The 16,830-nt window shown below is 35.8% G+C and overlaps 1 protein-coding gene across 1 annotated transcript in view; it reads left to right on the plus strand.

Annotated features, from left to right (window-relative positions):
- Positions 1-16,830, plus strand: part of GULP1 (GULP PTB domain containing engulfment adaptor 1) — a 741,807-nt gene that overhangs the window by 367,194 nt on the left and 357,783 nt on the right. Inside the window, exon 5 of the mRNA XM_053215424.1 lies at positions 2,023-2,100. The gene's annotated coding sequence lies outside the window, so the exon portion shown is untranslated. The remainder of the gene's footprint in view (positions 1-2,022; positions 2,101-16,830) is intronic.

A 16,830-nucleotide genomic window follows, 5' to 3' on the forward strand; every position in this document is an offset into this window, starting at 1 on the left:
ATTATTATTATTAAAATCTGTTAACTGTAGATCAGTCTGAAAGCTGAAGAAAGTAATGACTTCCTTTTGTTTTCAATGATGTAATTGTCAAGTCAAACAATAGTTTTTTTTTTTGTTTTTAATTTTTTTTAATGTTTATTTTTAAAAGAGAGAGACAAAGCATGAGTGGGGAGGGGCAGAGAGAGAGGGAGACACAGAATCCGAAGCAGGCTCAGAGCCCAATGCAGGGCCTGAACTCACAAACTGTGAGATCATGACCTGAGCCAAAGTCGACGCTTAACCGACTGAGCCACCCAGCAGCCCTAAACAATAGTCTGTTTTTAAGCTCTAAACTTAGTATACAAAACCCCTGACCAAAGTTCACTGTGTCTCCTGATTGAATATTTTATCTTAGTATTTTAGAATACAAAGGTTGCCTTGGATAATACTCCTAGAACCATCTGCTATTTTCAGTGATCAAAATTTTAACCAAGCTATAACAAAAAAGGGAAAGAATTTCATTCTGTACTACTAAGAAGCTGTCACTCTTAGTTAAAATAGATAAGCTGATATAAGGTGAGAGCACCATCTTCAAAATTTAAGTTGACAGTCTTTAAAAGAAAATGTACACCTTTTCATCTGCATTTGTGTGTGTGTGTGAAATGGAATGTGAAAATGCACATGTGGAAGCGTAAGAAGAAAATAACCAGGAAAATGCCAGAGTAATATGAATGGACCTAAAAGAGAGATGTTTGAGATAGCTATGTCAGGGAGGTTTTTTTCCAAAATATTGCAACAAACTGTGTCCTGAAGAATAGTTAGAATCTGGCCAAGTAAACAATGGCCAAAAAAATATTCAAGATAAACCAAACTATATGCATAAAATCTTCAGAGAAAAAAAAGAGCTGGAGGCCCACTGAAAATTTAGAGGGGACTAGAGTGTAACGAGTAAGAGAAAAATTGGCTTCAGACGAGGAGTTATGGGTAAAGCCTGAGAAACCGTGTTAAGGATTTGAATTATATGCTGACTAAAATAAGGAGTCACTGAGAGGTATAAAGTTGAGGTTACATATGAAAAATAGTAGAGGAGAGTAACAATGGAAGCAAGGGAAGCAGTAAACATATTGCTATAGTCCAAGAGAGATGGTGGCAACTTGGATTGGGTAGTGGAATTGAAGAATAAGAGAAGATGGTTCAAACCAAAAGGATTTACCGGGGGATTTCAAGTCAGAGTTCAGGAGAGGGACAAGTAATGGAGGACAATACCAAGACTTCTGGCCTGAGCAACTAAGTGGGGCAGAGGTGGCGGTAGTAAACGGATACAAAAAAATTCAGTAGTGAATATGGAAAATTTGAGATGTTTGTAGCTTATATGTGTGATAATGTAATTAAACAACTGCATACACAAGACTTAAAATAAAGAAGTATCTTCACTAGAGAAATAAAGTTGGAAGCAGGCAAACAAAAGGCTTTGAGTGCTTGTCAGAATGGATAAAGGTGAAAAGTAAAATACAAAGAAAAGTATGCCCAGGATTGAGCCCCAGCATCATAGGAGATGATTAAGAAAGTTCAGATAGGGAAGAGGAAAACCAGGAGAATGTGCTACCTCTTTTCATAAATAAATAGAAAGTTTCTAGAATAGATTCTTAGGCCACAAGGAAAATCTCAATATGTAATAAATTAAGAACATGGCTTTAGTAAACTGATGTAAAAATATAAATTTATATCAAAACCTCAAAAACATCCAAACAGAAAAAATTGATAAGTTGGACTTTTATTCAAATTAAAAACTTCTGTATGTAAAAGACATTATTAAGAGAAGAAAAAAAAACAGATTGGGGTTAGATATTCGCAAAACATGTGTTAGGATGCAAAGCAACAGAAAGTCATTCACTCATCGCTGCTTGGAGTGCAAAATGGTACAGCCCCCTCCAGAGACAGTTTGGGTGTTTCTTACAAAACTAGATACAATTTTATCATACTATTCAGTAAGTGTGCTCCTAGGTATTTACCAAACTGATTTGAAACTTTATGTCTCCACAGAAATCTCCACATGAATGTTTATAGCAGCTTTATTCCTAATTGCCAAAAACAGGAAGCAAGCAAGATGTCCACTGAAAGGTGAGTGGATAAATAAATTGTGGTACATTTATACAATAGAATGTTATTCAGTAGTAAAAAGAAATTAGCCATCAAGTCACAAAAAGGGTATGGATAAATTTTAAATGAATATTGCTAAGTAAAGAAGCCAGATTATAGACTAGCTTGATGGCCAAGTATGTGATGTTCTGGAAAAGGCAAAACATAGAGACAGTAAAGAGATCTATGGTTGTCAGGAGATCAGATGGCAAGAAGAAGGAACATGAATAGATGAAATACAGGAGATATTTTAGGGCAGTAAAACTATTCTGTATGATACTTTCATTGTGGATACATATACTATACATTTTCAAAATCCATGTAACTTTATAGCACAGAGTGAATCTTCACGCAAATTTTTAAAAGTCTATGAGAGGTTAGGGGATCCTAGGATGGAATATAGAACATAACCATACAATTTAACCATATGAAAACTATACGAAACAATCTCACTAAAGGGCGTAGAGATAAAAAAAAAAAAAGCACTAAATAACTTTGGTAATGAGTGGAATCTGTAAGACTAAAGGCAAAAGAAACAGTACATAAGAATTATAGTCTAGTTAAGGTTGATCCCCATGGGGGTATGGGTTAACAATCCTGATTCTACTATACATGTATACTAGATTGGAAATATTAAGTAAATGGAGGGTAAATGTTGTGGACCAGGTTCCTTACTTTTAGAATGGGAGATGACGGATAAACAAGGGGAACAGGATAAAACAATCCACGTGGTAATGGATTAGAGTTGGAGACATTAGCACAAACTCATGTTTAACTTAATATAGATAAAGATAATTACATATAGAAATATGTACAGATATGTATATATACCGATATAAATATAATATGCACATGTATTTCCTTGCTCTGTCATCGTCTTCTTTGCCTAGAAGCGATGAATGATACTCCAATAGCAATGAGCACACCTTAGTGCCTAGATCTTGGTTTCTAATACGATCCTTCAGCACAGGGAACCAGGATCTTTGGAGAAATGGCTCATTCTAGGAATGGGGCAGGAAATATAAAGATGAGCCTGTAGTGTCTTGTAGTGTCAGAAAATAAGTGCTAAAAAAGAAAAAAAGTAAACCACAATTATGGAGTTTTGCCAAAGAGATTCAGGAGCCAGTTGAAAGAGCTACCAGTAGCCAACGCTGAAACAATTTGAGCAAGAAAATAAGTGAAGTGGTATTAGATTATAAGCCACTGCATTAAATAAATATCCTTGAGTCCCTATTAATATAAATACATGATTGAATACATTTTTAAGTTGAGAAAGAATAGAAATCTCCATTACAGAATAATTCCAAACAATTTCTATGTATAATCTGCCCTCAAAGAAATGGAGTATAACTGTCACTTTTTAACAGTGGGTCATGTACGGTGACTTCTTTCCAAAGTGTACAGTATGCAAAAAGGGAAACAATGAATAACTTTACAGTAGAGAAACTTGGCAAACACTGTCTCACCAGGTGATCAAGGTAAATCACATTGATAGTATGTGCCTTTGCTATGATGTAATGAAAAATGGCATTTTGGGGCGCCTGGGTAGCGCAGTCGGTTAAGCGTCCGACTTCAGCCAGGTCACGATCTCGCGGTCCGTGAGTTCGAGCCCCGCGTCAGGCTCTGGGCTGATGGCTCAGAGCCTGGAGCCTGTTTCCGATTCTGTGTCTCCCTCTCTCTCTGCCCCTCCCCCGTTCATGCTCTGTCTCTCTCTGTCCCCAAAATAAATAAACGTTGAAAAAAAAAAAGAAAAAAAAAAAAAAAGAAAAATGGCATTTTGCCTCTGTGGTCTTCCTCCCAAAAACCCATAATCTCAGTCTAACCACAAGAAAAACACAGGATAAAACCAGTTGAGGACCATTCTATAAAATACCCATCACTACTCTTCGAAACTGGCACAGCCTTCAAAAACAAGGAAAGTATGAGAAATTGTCGCAGGCAAGTGATAGTTAAGGAGACATGACAATTAAATGTAATGTGGTATCCTGAATGGGAGTCTGGAACAGAAAAAGGGCATTACGTTAAAAACTAAGGAAATATGAATAAAGTATGAACTTTAGTTAATAATGTATCGATATCATAAATTACAACAAATGTAGCATACTAAAATGAAATGTTAATAAGCAGATAAATAGTATAGAGCATACCGGAAATCTCTGGGCTAACATTACAGCTTTTCTGTAAATCAAATACTGTTCTACAATATAAAGTTTATTTGAAAAACAATACTTAAAAGAAGAAATTATATACTCTGAAGGCAAAATATTTTATCCTCAAAAATTTGGAAGAAAGATAATATATATATTGGAAAGGATACTGTAATTGTGTACATGGTATTAAGGCTGGTGTGTGAAATTTAAGCACAGCCTAAAGGTAACTCCCCTGTTGAAAATTCTTTCCTTCACCAAATATGTTAGGTATACATCCTTTTGAAGAGATGTGTCAGCAAGTTCTGCTTCTTATGGATTATACCTAAATGCAATGAATATCTTTACACGTTTCCTCTACTGCTAGTTCTTTTTGCCTTTTTTAATGAAGATCTTGTGTGTTATTGCTTTTACCTACGCCCATTATTTTTTTTTTGAAACAATGTGCTTCTCTGTTATAGTTTCCAAATAAGTAATCAGGAAAATATTCCCATTTCAGTAAGAAAATGCCACCACACAATGAATTCGCCTTATTTAATTTTTTCCCAAAGTGTTTTTTACCTGAAACCAAAATAATGTATTGCTTGCTTTAAAAAAAAATAATGTACAAATTTCACCTACTGCTGTATTTTCTTAAATATATATGAATGATAGATTATCTTATTCATGAAAGCATAAGAAAACACATGTTCTGAGGCCATAGTTTTAAAATGATGCCAATCATGAAAGCCAAAAGATTGCACCAAAAAAACAAAACAAAACACAAAAACAAACAAAACCAAACCAAAGAAACAAAAAAACTGTCTTCATGATTAAGTATCACTCTGTGTTTTAGATATACATAATTAAAAATCAAATAAGCTATAATATTTAAAACTGGATATTTGGGTAAGGATAAGAATGTCTCACTAGTTGCTGATTATTTGAATTGCATTGATCACATTTTTTCTCTTGTTCACCCTGTGAAGTTCTTTAACCAAAGAAACCAATATAGTGATTAAGTGAAGACTAGTGAAAATCAAGTCTCCAATATTTATTAAGATAGTGCAAATTAAAGCATTTGGTAAGCTATGAAGTGGTGTGCAAACAGTACTGTTTAGTTATATTTTCATCCCTCTGAGAACATGAGTTAGAGAGGTGGGAAACCAACAGATTGTTAAAACTATGAAGGACGTTTCAGGTCAACTTTCACAAGACCAGAATTGAAATGAAAATAAAGTCCTCAAAAAAAGTGTCAGGACACTTGCCACCTTGTAGCTTCTACTTGTAGACTTTAGGGGATGTTCTAACATCTTTTTCTTTCACAAAGTGACCTAGAAAGTCTCAAGAGAGCCTTTGTAAGTAACTTCTGCCTTAAACTTTTCACTCTACTACCTAAATCCTGGTGCACTAACCTCTAAAACTTTCCTCCCTCTTGATAAGGTGTGATCAAATTAGATTAGATTATCATATCTTCCATTTTCCCGTTGTGGATGTTTTCATGGAGGTTGTGATTATGGAAGTTTTCACAGTCAAGCATCATTTGCCCAGTAAAGCACATATAAACAGTTCCAATTTTCTTTAAAGACAGACATATAAAATTGCATGGAATGCAGAAGCAGGGCAAAAATAGAGCTAAAAGTAAAATCACACTTATTAGCATTTATGAATGCTTTAACTTTCTGTTTTAAAGTAAACCCTATTGAGGATTTCTGTTTCATTTTCAATTTGTTGTCCTCCCTTTAACTTTTTTCAAGGAATAATAATAATAATTATAGTAATAATAAAAATAACAGTAATATCTTGCAATATGTTATTTTATAACTCAGTTTAAAAATCCTATGATGTTATCAGAAGTCCAAATTTCTTAACATGACTCGTATTTATTACTCTAGACCCATCACTTTTAGGGACCTCGTTGCACTCTGTACTTCTGTACTTGAGCCTTTCCTGACTATTCATAATTCTGGAAGTGTAGAATGTTGTTTTTAGCCTCTGGCCGTTTGTGTGTGTTTTTCTCTGTATCTTACCTTCCTATTAACTCATTCATTCTGCAAATCGTGGCTAGAAAACAGCTTTTTTTGACCTTCAAATTGGGATCAGATGACCTTCTTTAAACCCAGCACTTTGTTATCAGGGTACATACAGTGTTGCAAAATTGCCTTAGTATTTATCTGTATTTATTACTATGTACAAAAAACCTTGAGTGATCCTTGAATCTACTCTGTCCATATTACCTGGTGCCATGCCTGACACATAGGAGATGATCAGTAAATACCTATGAATCAATGAATGGATGGATAGATGGAGGGATGAAATAGGCATGGTGTTATTTTTCAGGACTAATTGACTTGCTTAGCCTTCATCATTTAATTATACAAGTGTTCTTGTGTATCTGTTATTGCCAGGAATGGTGCTGAGCAAATCATCCGTGAACATAGTGCTCAACTCCAAGGCTACATCAGGCCTTCTGAACCTTGTCACTACTGACATTTTGGGCTAGAAAGTTCTTTGTTGGTCGGGAAGGCTCTGTCCCCTGCATTAAAGGTTATTTTGCAGCATTCCTGGTCTCTACCTACTACATGCCAATAGTTCCTCAGTTACGACAAACAAGAATATCTCTAGACTTTTCCAAATGTCCTCCAGGGGTCAATATTACTCTTGGCTGAGAACCATTGGGTTACACTGTATTGGTTTATACAGTTATTAACCTCGTATTTAAGATAAAGCATTGTGATAGAAAATGTATAAGATGATAAAGGCAGAGCAAAGAATACATGAACCAACCTAGGGAACTAAGGAGAAGAGCAACTCTTCAAAATTCTAGTGAGCAAATAAGACGTGGCTCCTGCCCACAAGAAGGACACAATACAGTAATTACAGGAAGTGGGCAAATAGGCCATTAAAATGTAGTGTGGTAGAAGCAGCCACAGAAGCAGAGAACGGTACAAACCCAGGAGGATCACTAATTACAATTTTATGCCGCTACCCCTGAAATGTGACATGAATAAGGGAAGTGAGTTACAAGGAGACAAAGATTATATTTATTAAGTATTTGCCACAGAGCAATCACTGTGAGTTTTGGAGTCCAGAGATGCTGTACATGACATAACAAAAAATATACACGTTGGTTTCTGCTGTCAAAAAAATATTAAATAGGGTGCCTGGGTGGCTCAGTCAGTTCAGCATCTGACTCTTGATTTCAGCTCAGGTCATGATCCCAGGATCGTGGGATCAAGCCTCACATCAGGCTCTCTATTGAGCATGGAGCCTGCTTAAGATTCTCTCTCCCTGTCCCTCAGTCCCTCCCCTGCTGCTCACACATTTTCTCTCTCTCTCTCTCTCTCACAAATAATAAAGTAAATAGTTTTTAAAAAATTAAATAATTGTTAAAAAAAAAAGGTGGGGGGCACCTGGGTGGCTCAGTCGGTTAAGCGTCCGACTTCGGCTCAGGTCACAATCTCACAGTTTGTGAGTTTGTGAGCCCCGCGTTGGGCTCTGTGCTGACAGCTCAGAGCCTGGAGCCTACTTCAGATTCTGTGTCTCCCTCTCTCTCTGCCCCTCTCTCTCTCTCTCTCTCTCTCTCTCAAAAATGAACATTAAAAAAATTAAAAAAAAATAATTGTTGAAAGATGTAATGCTTAGAAAACTGCTAGAAAATAATGGAACTCTAATCTTCATAATGCAGTATATAAAAAGAATTCAGAAAAGGGGACCGTCAGCGTAAACTGCAGTAGTGCAGCTTAATGGACAATATGAGGTTTATGAGAGGTCTTAGGCAAAGAAAAGCAAATGGGGACGATAGACCTGTCCAGGTAACCGGGAGATGAAAACACAAAAGAAAATCCTCTATGATGAGAATAAGCAGGTTGCCAGAGCTAAGAATATGATACTGGGGCAATAGTTGAATGGTTTTAGATAGGTAGATGGTAGATAGATAGATAGATAGATAGATAGTTATGTATATATAGCAGGGAAGCTGTTGCAGTAGACAGATTAGAATCAATGCTGGTGCTTCCTTAGTGCCATGGTAGAATTAAAGGTGTACTTGAATATAGTCAAATAAGAATATGAAATACTGATTTATAACAGAAAGAAGTAGACAAAAGGATAGTTACAATAATCCAGGGTGAAGTGGCTATGGCCTGGGCAAGGCTAGTGACAGCAAGTCAGAATACCAGAGGTGCAGTCAGGAATTGCAAATAATAAAGCTCAGTATTGTTCACTCCTTTGTTTTCTTGTCTAAAACTTCTGCAAAGTTTGTCTTTGAAGAAAATAATGTGACTACAGAACATGAAACAATTGGAAAAGAGAGGTGATGGAGGTGAAGAAAAATTCAACTAAAATAAAGGATCCCTTGCCTGGACCAGTGATTCTCAAATCCGACTGCCTGTGAATCTGAAGCCTAGGGAGATTTAAAAGATACCTATGCTCAAGGGCCAACCCAGAGAAGCTGATTTACTGGCCAAGAGGCTGTCTACTAGATGGTTTTAATACATCTACATGTGATTCTTATGTGCATTTGAGGCTAAGAACAAATGGTCTGGACTTACCTGTAGCTGTTTTCACCTGCAGACCATTGAAAGTCAGCTTTCTGTTAGGTACACATTTCCACTTTCTACGGAAAGTGAATATATTCTTAAACCTCATAATGAATTAATTCAGCAGATTGGCAATATCCCACAATTAAGAATTCCTAGCTATTGGTAACATACAAAATGTTTAGCGCTCACAAAATGTTTCAGAATAAGATTATGTTTTTTCAAAGGAACTGTGTTTTCCCTTTTCCTTCTCATTACAGAGGAAATAGACTATGAAGAGAAAATAAAAGAAAGAGCTATTCTTTTGTCATCTCACTCCATCGATACATTTTCAATGTTAAACAAGGACTTCTTTAAAGAAGAATAAGTTAGTGATTGTGTCATGGCGTATTCATGTCCATCCTTGCCTCTCAGCCCCTCCAACATTACAACATATTTTCCTGATGAGGTAAAAGTTTCAGTGTTGGCATCACATGACTAGAAAAACATGTGAGCACAAGATCCCAAACCAAGGCTCTGAAATTCATTATGGGGAGTGTGCAAAAGCATCCCACTCAGAAATTTATTCACATCCACATTTATTCACATTCATATTGTTCTGGAATGTTAAAAATTAAGATTCACTTTGAACCCAGTAATGACAGAAATGATCAGTTTTAACCAATACCTCTTTCTTTCTTTAATATGACTGGGTTGTTTGAATCAAATCATTTTGGTCAAATTCTGTTTTCAGCTACCTGGTAGAAAAACACATTTTCAAGGATAAATAAATGATGGTTTTTTAAAAATGCAAATATTATCATATTGTTCCCCTACTTAAAACCATGCTGTGTATACACATTGCATTTTGGTCTAACTAGCCTGTAAGGCTTCCTATCTCTCTCATTTTATTGTAGGCCATTTTTCCTTTTGTCTTCTAGATTTCAGCTATGATCCTCTTTCACTTCTGCAAGTATCAGTATCCCCACCAGCCTCAAAACATGAGCCTGCCGTTTCTACCCTACACTGTCCCACAGTCTCAGTGAACTTATTCTAAATACTTTCTTTGTTTAGGGAAGAGTTCACTGTCCTGACAGACTAGGGCGGGTATCAACTGTTTATTGTCCTTTCCTTTATAGTATGTGATAGCATGTAATTGTATATTGTGTGTTCTTATTTGATTGGAGACTTAGTATCCTGACAGCAGGGGTCTGATGTGCTTATTATATTCTGGGTATTAGCCCTGGGCCTGGGACATTGCAAGCACAGAAATATTTGCTGACTAAACAAATGATTTAAGGGTTAAGCAGCCCAGGGGCAGCTAGATGGGAGGTCCTGGCCCATTTGCTCCAAATTCAGAACACAAAAAGCAACACTGATTACTGTTAACGTTCATCATAGTTTGTTGCCATCCAGACATTTATTGACATTCCGAGGGCCATGAAAGTAGTGGGGACTCTCAAGCTCCATTATTTCAAAAGCTTAAGGAGAATCATATTCTTATCCTGAAAAAGACTGCACAAAATAATTAAAATACCAAATCTTTTGAATGGTACCATATGACATCATATTAGTGCTCTAACTCATGTTTATCAGGGTCTCTGACTGGCTCTTGTATATGTCTCGTTAATGCCAAATTGGAAGAGCATTATTTAAGGAAAGCCGTTTAGAAGATAAAATCCTTTACAAGATCCTGTAAGGAGAAAAAAATAGAGATATCTCTGGAGATAATCTGGAGGTTTGGACAATAAGACAGAGAGGTGAGGACATCGGCTCCCATATCTCAGCTGTGCCAATTCCAGCTATGTAAATTTGGACAAGTTTCTAAAACCAACTGAGCCTCAGTTCCTAATCTGTAAAATGGAATAATAATCTTCACTGTATATGTGTAAAGTGCCTCACACAGTGCCATGCCAGAGAAAAGTTACTGTCCATAATGAGTGCTAATGTGGAAAATGACAACAGAATTAATAACTCCAGTGGACACAGTTAACCAAGAATCTAGAAACAGTACTTTTGCATTAGGATCTCTTTTCGTAAGTTTAAAGTAAGTAGATAGCAAATGTAGTTCAAGGAGGGAATTTTTTTATTAAATATAATTTATTGTCAAATTGGTTTCCATACTCAAGGAGGGAATTTTTACTATCTTAACTGACTAAATCTCATTTTAGTAAAAATTATATGAAACTATCTAAAATCTAATTTTTACCACTTTTTAACATTTAAATTACTTTTATCCTGTTCATTTCTGGCCATTCTAAAATAGATCTAATCCAGTTTACGCATTTCACATGCATTTGTATTGAACTATTTTAATTTGATAAGTTTGTAACTGCCAGTTTTCTACTTGTTGTCTGAACGATACAGGGCAAAAATTTTAATCACTGCTAAAAATTACAAAACATTTCTCAGTTTGTATCGTACATAAACAATAATGTTTTCAAGTGGCTATATCTATAACATTTTGTAAATTCAGTTATATTTATTAGGCAAAAGGAAGGACAGAGATAAATTCTAATTTATTAGAAGAAAGTTTTATTGAGCCACCGTAATAAAAAAAAAGGCTAATCCATTGGTTTTTGCATTCACATAAGGCAAAAATGATTCTCTTATCTCTATGTTATTGAAAAAAGGGATTTCCATGTCTCACAAATGCATTAATATTTATTTTTTACGCTGTATTCAGTTATAAGCTATTATAAAGATTTTATTTTCAGGTTTTCAAATGTGATGCCAGACCCTTAGGATGTAGCAAAAGATACTCACTGAAATAGGAACCATATGTTTTTACTCTGTATAACAGTATGAACACTGAAGGGGTTTCAGAATATATATACATTCTCTGAAAACTATATCCCAGTGGTTGTGCATGTTTGTATTTTTCTTAAAAGTACATCAGAAATTTAACGGAGTCTCTGTCCCTGATTCTTTGAAGTGAAGACCACTTTATAATAAGAGGCACTGTTCTAGCTGAGAAGACGTATTTTCTGTACTCACTACTCTGCCATCCTAGAGGAGACTAACCAAAAAAACTCAAAAAACTATAAATAAATACGTGTATTAGTATGCCTCATTTATAGTGTAAAAAGCAGCAGCATCTATTTTACATTCATTCATTCATTAAACATCTATTGAGAATACAAGATACCAGGTTCTTTTCCAGGCCCTGGAGATAAAGTTATGGGGGGTTTAAAAAAAAGAATAAAAACTCTATTCTTGGGATGCCTGGGTGGCTCAGTCGGTTGAGCATCCGACTTCAGCTCAGGTTGTGATCTCATGCCTTATGCATTCAAGCCCAAGTTGTGAGTTGGGCTCTGTTTTGATAGCTCGGAGCCTGGAGCCTGATTCGGATTCTATGTCCCTCTCTCGCTCTGCTCTTCCCCCGCTCATTCTCTGTCTCTCTCTGTCTCTCTCTCTCTCTCTCTCTCTCAAGAATAAATAAAACATTTTTTTAAAAACATTAAAACTCTACTCTCATTGGACTTATATTCTAGAAGTGGAAACCGACAATAAACAAGATCAATAAAATATTTTCACATATTCAAAAGCAATTAGTTTTAAAGACACAAAGCAGAAAATCAATCTAGAAACTGTGGTGGCCCTGGAAGAGGTTGCAACTTCAGACACAATGGCCAGGGAAGGACTCACTGAAGGGACGATATTGGAAAATGAACTGAAGAAAGTATTTTGAAGCAAACTATTGCCTATTGGAAAGAAGAGCATTTAAGGCAGATGGAATAGCAAATATAAATTGAAATAAGAAATGCAAGGGTGGAAGCATACCTGGCTTATTCAAGAAGCAGCAGGAAGACCTATATACATGGAGTGAAGTAAGAAAGGGGCAAACTTGTAAAAGATCAGATCAAAGAGGTAAGTAGGCATTACTGGTCTTTATAAGAACCGTGTTTTTTATCTGACAGACTGGATGACTTTGGATGGTTTTGAAGAAAGGAGCAACATGAATTGACATTGTTAAAGTCTCACTCTGACTTCTGAGTTGAAAATATACTCTAGGAAGACAGGCATAAAATCTGAGTGACAGGTTAGTTAATAGGATATTGCCATCATCAAGGTGAAAGATGATCATTACTCGGACAAAGTAATAACAATGGGAATGGTAAGAAGTAGTAAACTTGGGATGGATTTTGAAGGCAGAGTTGACAAGATATGATAATACGTCAGATGTGGCATATCAAAGAAAGGAGTAAAAACTACAGGATCTTTATCGCAAGCAAATTGAAGATAGAGCTGTCATTTACTACTATAAGGAAGCCTGGCTTACAGCAGGTTTGGGGAGTGTGTCATTCTAGAACCTTGGCCTTTTTACATATAGGGTTGGAGGTGCCTACTGAACATTTAAGTCCAGCTGTCTAATACACAGTTTGACATATAATTCTGGAGTCTGGGGGATAAGTCTTGGCTAAAGCTGTAAATTTGGGAGTCGTGGCAGTCATCAGTATATACCTTGTATTTAAAGCCATGGATTTACAAAAGTAGTGGATAAAAATTAGAGAAGAGTTTTAAGGACTAAGCTCTGAAGTAATCCAAAATTTTGAGATTAGGGAAACAAGAAGCAGCAGCAAATTTGACCAGTGAGCAAGAGAAGAAAGAAACAAACGTGCAACCCTGAAAGTCAAGTGCAAAATACATATTAACTCTGTTACATGCAGCTGAAAGTTCAAGTGACATGGGACTAAGAATCGACCATGAGATTTAACAACCTGGGAGTCATTGGTAACCCTCCCTACAAGGGCTGTTTTATAGGGAGGCCCTCCTCCATATAGTTGGATATATTTATTTTGTTCTTCATGCCCCCTAGAAATGAAACAAATAGGTTTTAACTGAGCTTGAGTCAAAGCATGAGTGGCAAAAACCATTGGTAAAGATTTTTCTAAATATAAAGTGACCAACTGAAGGATATTTGATTCTAGAAATAACATTCTGGTAAGCATTCTCTTAAAAACATAAAGCCAAAATACTAATATATTATTTTTCTTCTGTCCCCCTCAATTGTACTTTACATCCCATAATGACATTAATAAAGAAGTAAACACGACATTGTCTTTCAAGAAACCAGTGCCTATTCATGCATCATGTCATCTGTTCCTTTTTGCACAAGATAAACATCAAACACTGGTGATCTCATTCAATCTTAGCAATTGACACTATCTAGAGGGCAGAATTAGTACTAGGAATTTTATATAGTTCACTAATTCACTCCCAATTAGGATAAAGTAGGCCAATAAAAGTTTAGTGGAATTGTACAGTTTTTAATTTATGTGGAAGTCTGTTTTAAGTCACACTAAGTCAAATCTACAAATGTTCTGTATACAATTTACTATAATGAAGCCAAAGAGATAATTTGAACAAAAGCTAAGTAAATAATTTTTTCCCCTCTCATCTGACTTCACACTTATCTGTGATTATGACTGCATTTATTTTTATTTAAAAAGGATTTGGGGAGCGCCTGGGTATCTCAGTAGGTTAAGCCTCTGACTTTGGCTCAGGCCACAATCTCGTGGTGCCTGAGTTCAGGCCTCATGTCAGGCTCTGTGTTGACAGCTCAGAGCCTGGAGCCTGCTTTGGATTCTGTGTTTCCCTCTCTCTCTGCACCTGCCCTGCTCATGCTCTCTTTGTCTCTGTCCCTCTCTTAAAAAGAATAAAAAAATAAAAAATGGAAAAAAAAAGATTTGAAGATTTTGCTTCCAACAGTAAGAGTCTCTACTGAGCTATTTGTTCTGATTCAATTTTTAAAACAAATAGCTATCAATTCAATACCTATTGTCAATACTTAATAGTATATTAATTCATTTTTGTAATTTAGATAAAATATTTAGATTTCTTTTCTAATGTGGTATCAAGAGATAACGATAATGACCACATTTTGAATTTTCAATAAATATACACATGAGCTTCTCAAGGTTAAGAACTTACTGAATTTTCTAACACTAAGGCTTTGAACAGTATGTGGTTGTTCTGAAATGATTACTGAATATGCAGAAGAAAGGTGAAAGCTAAGAGAATTCTTGACATATGGGGACTAGGTTCAACCTTTCTTATATTTCCATCACTATTGGGGCTGTAGTGATAGAAATCTCTACCCACGAAATTATCCCAAAGACTCAAAACACTGACAAAAAGTCTTTTATTTTTACCTTCTTTATATCTATATTCAGACTGATCTTTGTGTCGTCCCCATTCCCCATGCCTTTAATGAAGTTTAGAGTTGTCCAGCTGTTATTTCTCTAGGTAATCTACTGATGCTTCTGCCCAGTATCTTATTATTTGCCCCATAGCATCAGGATGTGATTTGTCATAGAATTTAGAATATATTTTTGCTACTGAAAGTTAGCTTTGAGACAATCTAGGCTCTTCTATTTTGTAGGTAAAAATACCAAAATCTAGAGAACTGTGGGGATTTGTTCAAGTTTAGACATTGCATAGAGGCAGAAACAAGAATTGGCCTAATGGCCACTTTAAAGCAATTTGGAAGTTGTGTCACTCAAATAACACTTATTCTAATGGCTATTTTTTTTAATTGGCATATAAGTTTTAAATTGTGCCAAAGAATAGCAGGAAAACACAAAATGTACTCTAACTCCAGCAGGGTCCACTGTGGCAGATATGCATGTGCAGACCACATGCATAGAATAAATATAAATAAGATGAGAACAATACCAACATAACACACATGACTGTCATAAAACCTATGCACAGAATATAAGGCATTTCTAGATCTTTGATAAATTGAACAGTGAAATCAAGAATAGCTACCAAATGTAATGAGCCATTGTGGAAATGATCCTCCCTAAAGTGCAGAGAGAAAAGAGGTAAAGAAAAAGTTTTCATCAGAGTGACTGTGGCAGCCCCAGTTATCACCACTCTTTAGCCTAATCATAATAATAAATGGTTCTGCAGCTTAATCAATTCTAGAAATGGATGGAATTTATCATAATCAGTTGTACTCAACCAGTCTGAAAAAAATGTGTATACACACACACACACACACCCACACACACACACACGTCAATGTAAGAAGATTTATCAGAATGGCAGTATTTATTCGTTTCTATGTAACTCGTTTATTTGGCTTCACTCTTTTCCAGGCAGACTTCTTTATTAACATACCTGTCAACTTCTTTGACTTTATCCCCTGGTGGATAAAGCTATGGAGTCAGAGATTGTAGAATCTGTCAGTTTTTAACTGTGTACAAAAAAGCTCTAAATCTGAACCTCATAATCATTCTGGAATTAAAGGAAATTTTTCTATTCTGAGGCAGAAGCGATATATAAGATTTATTCGTTGCCTGGATAAAATATACCTTATGACTAGTCACCTTTCTGCTCTCTTTTCATATTTATTGTACTAATTCACATCATGGCCAATTTGGTCTCTAGATGCTCTATTATTGGAAGAATAGTGATTTGGAGGTGAGGGAGCATCTAGTTATCTGATGGCTGCAAAAAAAATCTTCCCATGGTGAGTTAACAGGCACTGTGTCTTAAATATTTTGAGCCTTTCAAGTGTTAGTAGCTTCCTCTCTCAGCCTTCTCAATATTCTCGACTGAACAATACTGAGATACAGTTCACAAAATGTATTTATTCCACTCTACATATCCCCACATGTGAAGCACTAGCTTCCTGTGTCCTTTCAACTCTTCATAAATGCTACCATAAAGCTAATGCAGGTTGTTTTTCAAATCGGATAGTTGTGAAATAAACATGAAATTTTAAAACATGAAAAGAAAACAGCACTAAAAAAAAAGCTGGCTCTATTTATTTGTTTCTCCTAAATGCTCACAAAACAAGCTCTCTCCTTTGGGTTCATTCTCACTCATACAGACTTCTTTAACATACTCGCCACCTTCTTTGAGGGGGTAAATTCCCAGGAAATAAGGGTTCATTATTATTCTCTCATTTCCCTAGAATCTGGCACAATGCCTGCCATCCAATAGTCAGTAAATAAATGTATAATAATGAGAAAATGAATGAATGAATTTAACATCTGACAGAAATATATAATCCATTCTTGCTTATATAGCTCAGTATGCTGACAGGATCTCTG

The sequence above is a fragment of the Acinonyx jubatus genome, chromosome C1, assembly GCF_027475565.1.
Source record: "Acinonyx jubatus isolate Ajub_Pintada_27869175 chromosome C1, VMU_Ajub_asm_v1.0, whole genome shotgun sequence".
NCBI classification, from domain to species: Eukaryota; Metazoa; Chordata; class Mammalia; order Carnivora; family Felidae; genus Acinonyx; species Acinonyx jubatus.